Source organism: Grammomys surdaster, unplaced genomic scaffold (assembly GCF_004785775.1).
Source record: "Grammomys surdaster isolate TR1022 unplaced genomic scaffold, NIH_TR_1.0 126059, whole genome shotgun sequence".
NCBI classification, from domain to species: domain Eukaryota; kingdom Metazoa; phylum Chordata; class Mammalia; order Rodentia; family Muridae; genus Grammomys; species Grammomys surdaster.
Window position 1 is genome coordinate 4,709,862 of NW_021620869.1, and position 5,628 is coordinate 4,715,489.

Genomic DNA, 5,628 nt, shown 5'->3' on the forward strand with positions numbered 1-5,628 from the left:
AACTAGGGTAGAGCACTGGCATAGCCACACAGGAGGTGTGAACTAGGTAGAGCACCAGCATAGCCACACAGGCCTGGTCCAACCGTGGACTCGGCCACTGAACTCTGCATAAAATCTCCTTCACATGGGCTACCATCCAGAGAGGAATTCTAGAGTGGAACAAACCCTTGTCCATAAAAGCAGTCGCAGGGAAACAACTAGGGAAAGTCCAGAAAAATCTAGAGCAGGAAAACTGTCAGGATGTTTCCAAAGCCAAGCCCCCAACGGATTATATCTTTTCAACACTTCACAAGATTGTCCAGCAGAGAGCGCTCTGCCGAGCAAGGAGAGCCGGCAAGAGTCTGAGCACAAAAGACTCCACCCAGAAATGCACAGAGCTGGTAAGTACTTCTCCACAAAGTGGCAGGTTACAAAAAGACACACACACACACACGCACACGCACATGCACACAAACACACACACATCGGTAGGTGTCCCATGCACCAGTGACAAACACACTGAAATAATCCCATTTACAACATAAAATAGAATAAAGTGTCTGGGCACATGTCTAGCCAGGGAAATGAAAGGCATCTACGCTGAACTGGAGAAGTTGAGGGAGCCGCATGGGAAGACCTGCCATGCATGTGGATGGAAGGACAGATCCTGCTGGCAGTGACCATCCTGTCAAACGCAGCTTACAGATCCAGTGCAATCCCAACCAAGTTTCCAGGTCCTTTCTTCACAGACACAGAAAAAAAAATCTCAAAATGTATAAGGAAGCACAAAAAAACCAAAGCAACCAAAGCATTCCGAACACAAAGAAGGCTGCGAAGGGTATTGCTATTCCTGAGCTCAGCTATGGTACAGAGCTGTAGTGATAAAAGCGTCATGGGCTGGCTGGCACAAAACAAAAACAGACATGTAGATCATGGGAATAGAGTTGAGGTCCCGGAGGTAAGCCGATGTGGCTACAGCCCCCGACTATTAAAACGTATTTTATTTTTTATGTGTGTGAGTGTCTTGCCTGCATGTCTGTATGTATCCCACATGTATGCAGTGGCCATGGAAACCAGAAGAGGACATCAGATCCTCTGAAACTGGAGTCACAGAAGTACCATTGTGAACCACCATGTTGCACTTGCAAATCAGACCTGAGTCCCCAACAAGAGCAGTCAGTGCTCTAAACCACAGAGTTCCCTTCCCAGCATCTGCCACTTTGACAAAGAGAACCAGGATTCTTGTTAATCAAAGAGAAGAAAAACAGGAAACAGAAAAAGAATGGGAACATGCACAGTTTGATATGAAAAATGGAGGGGAAAAGACCAAAAACCCATTAGGGACAGGGACAGAGGCCTGGACAGACCCTCAAAGCACACACTAGGCACAGAGGAGCAGAGGCTCTGCTTCATTTGTGGCAAAAAGGTAAGACTGAAATATGACATTTTCTCCACGTTGCTTTAAGAGGGTGTCTGTTTAAGCTGCGTGTGACACTTGAAAAGGAAAGGCAGGAGGATCCTGGGCTCCAGTTTTTCCTCAGCTACTTAGTGAGTTCAAGACCAGGCAGGAGTCTGTGAGACCATACCTTGACCAAACCAGAAAGTAGGAAGGTGTTTGTCCTTTGTGTATGGGCCAGGAGCCAGGGAAGGGGGCTAGATACACTCCAAGTTCCCCACAACCATGTGATGAAACAGATTCACTGTCCTTAACTTCCACCCTGGTTTTAGTTTGAAAACATTTTTAAAGTTGCCTTAGCACTTTCAAGGTAAACTTCTGGAATGTGAGAGTTAGCAATACCCTCCTGTCATTGCGGCAACCACAAACACTTAACCGGGCTCCCAGAGCACTAGAGGTTTTTCTCTTCTACCTTCGTTTGCTTTCTGATGCTAGAACAAAACACTGGAGATTGGCACATTATCATGAAAAAGAGGTTTATTTCAGCTTACAATTTGAGATGCTGTCTGTAAACTGATGATAACAGCTATGCTCGGGAATTGGGGTGCTCTGGAATGGGCCTGGGCCCTAAGGTGGGAATGGCAGAGTAGGGTGGGTTTAGCATGAGTTTGCAAGTGTGAGAGGCCAGGAGAGGAGAGGCTGCAGAGTTTGAGTGTGATAATGGGTTTTACCTCCAGCCTCAGACCATTACTTCCTGCTCCTGGGAAATACAAAAGGCACCACAAGGTGGCGCTCATCACAAAGTCTCTGACCAGCCACAGCTAGGCCATGGAAAGACTGGTGACTAATTCTGAATTTGCAAAAACAAGGCAGACAAAGGCGGTTAGACTCCCCTAACATTTCTAGTTTGGTTGATATAATCCCTACCTAGTTCAGCTGAGGCTGAAGAGTTGGCATCTTTAAAAGTGACCTTTAGACAGGGAGTGTGTACAGACACAGATACACATGTACATTCACACATATGCACTGACACACATACTCTCATACTAACATATGTGCATACACACATGCACATACACATACTCGTATGCACACACACACACACACACACACACACACACACACACACACGCTGCCTTACATAACCCCAGCTATGCCCCAGGGCACTAGAAGAGGGTGAGAGTCAGGTTGTGGCACCTCAGGTCATCCTGACTCTCACCCACTGTCACTCAGGTGACAGTGTTCTAGTGCTCAAACTGCAGGGACATGGAGGAGTTTGGTTTTATTTAAAAGTTACTCCCTTTCTGTACACTCGCTGCTTATGCTGTTGGTCACCACCTTGTCCATGGTCCCTGATTGCCCCACAAAGACAGGTAACAAGGCTTCAGACAATAAGAATCACAGAGACTTTCCAGGGCCCAGTGTGTACTCCGAGAACTCAACAGGGAGGAAAGACAGTGCACTTGGGAGACACATGCAGCCAAGAAGATATCCAGACCTGATGGTTGGAAACATGGAAACTCATTTAAACAGAGCCCTGTTACCATTTCCTCTTGTTAGCCTGTGGAGTGAGTGTCCTTTGGGTGTGAGAGTTTGTCTCTTCTTGAAATACTAATTTCCGTTGTCTCAGGCACCCCCACAGGGTGCCTAGTTCTCATGGCCAGGCTCATCCTTGAGAACTACGTGGTGTCTATGAGGAGGAGTTGCACACCTACCTTTGTGAGATCACCTTTGTCCCCTAGAACTTTCCCACAGTGAGCACCTCTGACATAGCCAGAGTCTATGTCTGAGCTACTTGGCTCTACAATGAGTGAAGTGGAGAGGATCTGCTCTGAGGACCTGGGCCCGTCTCACACTAACAACACACTGGTTTCTTACCTCAGTAAGCAAAGCAGAATGGTGCATGGAGACCCCAGGCCTTACCTGTGATTCTGCTTTTTGCCATGGGGCTTCAGTGATGCTACATAGGACCTGAGGGGCAGGTGGTCTTGGGTAGGGCAGAGTGTGACACACCAGAGACACCGTGATCACCTTGGACAATTGAGAGCCAGCTGGACCTACAGGACTGCACAGAGGTCCAGCTCTGAGCATGGTCACTGTTCTTGTTCCATCTCTGTCCTGAATTGTCCTCTGTGTCTCCACTGCTGTGGGATGGGGACCACATTCTAGAGCGTGTCACAGCACGGGCCTCAAATGTGAGACGTCATTTCATCGTCAAACCATCACCAAGTTAGAAAGAAAGAGAACTGAATTGTTTGTATTTCTACAAGTTTTGTGTGTTAATGGTGAATGGCGAGAACAGGGCGAATGCCTGCAGGAGCTTGCCATGACCTCGGCAGTGTTGCAGTGAGGGCTTCCTCCAGTCTTAGGTAGAAAGCGGACTCTCTATGTGATAGCGGTTCAGGAACACAGCAGGTGACTTGAACGTGAGTAATTTACTCTGATTCATAGTCAGCTTTGCCCCACAGCACACAGCATAGCCCACTACACTAGCTTTGTTTCCATGGGAATGTTGTTGCTGTTGGTGGTGGTGGTGGTAGCAGCAGCGGTGGTCACTGTTGTTCTGACTGCCCCTGGTCCCTGTCCATGCCATAGGTGCAGGGCCCATGAGCAACTGAACGGACTGGGGACATCTGCATTCTGACCTCTTCACTGTGTCCTGTTTCCCTCAGTTCCCTCTCTTCTCCTTGGCACCTTGACCATGATGCTCAATCTCCCAAATACAGAGGGTACTCAGCAAATGGATTCCTGCTCATCAGCTCCAGGAGCAGCCATGCAGATGAGGAAAGGCAGTTGTCTGTGGTCATGGGGTCTGAAATGGAGTGGAGGGACTGTGGGGAGAAAAGTGCAGGCTGCGGAAGATTGTTCAGGAACCAGCCTGCGTGGCCAGTCCAATGAAACAGCCTGCTTTATCTTTAAGAAGACTGCCTTTCTTTTAGCAGTGCACACTGGAGCTGCTGGGCCTGACCTTAAGACCAGCTTGATATGCTAACTGAGCTCTTGGCTAGTCAGGCCTCACCAGTGCCTAGCCTTCACTCTGAACTTCTTTGTTTAATAAGACTCCAATGTCTAAAGAAAAAAAACACATGATCATCTCACTAGATGCTGAGAAAGCATTTGACAAAATTCAACATCCCTTCATGATAAAAGTCTTGGAAAGATCAGGAATTCAAGGCCCCTACCTAAACATAGTAAAAGCAATTTACAGCAAACCAGTAGCCAACATCAAGCTAAATGGAGAGAAATTTGAAGCAATCCCACTAAGATCAGGGACTAGACAAGGTTGCCCACTCTCCCCCTACCTATTCAATATAGTACTGTAAGTCCTAGCCAGAGCAATTAGACAACAAAAAGAAGTCAAAGGGATACAAATAGGAAAGGAAGAAGTCAAAATATCGCTATTTGCAGATGATATGTTAGTATACTTAAGTGACCCCCAAACTTCCACCAGAGAACTCCTAAACCTGATAAACAACTTCAGCAAAGTGGCTGGTTATAAAATCAACTCAAACAAATCAGTAGCCTTCCTCTACATGAAAGATAAACAGACTGAAAAAGAAATTAGGGAAATGACACCCTTCACAATAGTTGCAAATAATATAAAATACCTTGGTGTGAATCTAACCAAGCAAGTGAAAGACCTCTATGACAAGAACTTCAAGTCTCTGAAGAAAGAAATTGAAGAAGATCTCAGAAGATGGAAAGATCTCCCATGCTCATGGATTGGCAGGATTAATATAATAAAAATGGCCATCTTGCCAAAAGCAATCTACAGATTCAATGCAATCCCCATTAAAATCCCAACTCAATTCTTCACAGAGTTAGAAAAGGAAATTCTCAAATTCATATGGAATAACAAAAAACCCAGGATAGCGAAAACTATTCTCAACAATAAAAGAACTTCTGGAGGAATCACCATCCCTGACCTCAAGCTGTACTACAGAGCAATAGTGATAAAAACTACCTGGTATTGGTACAGAGACAGGCAGGAAGATCAATGGAATAGAATTGAAGACCCAGAAATGAACCCACACACTTATGGTCACTTGATCTTTGACAAAGGAGCTAAAACTGTCCAGTGGAAAAAAGGACAGCATTTTCAACAAATGGTGCTGGTTCAACTGGAAGACAACATGTAGAAGAATGAAAATTGATCCATTCTTATCCCCTTGTACAAAGCTCAAGTCTAAGTGGATAAAGGACCTCCACATAAAACCAGATACACTGAAACTAATAGAAGAGAAGGTGGGGAA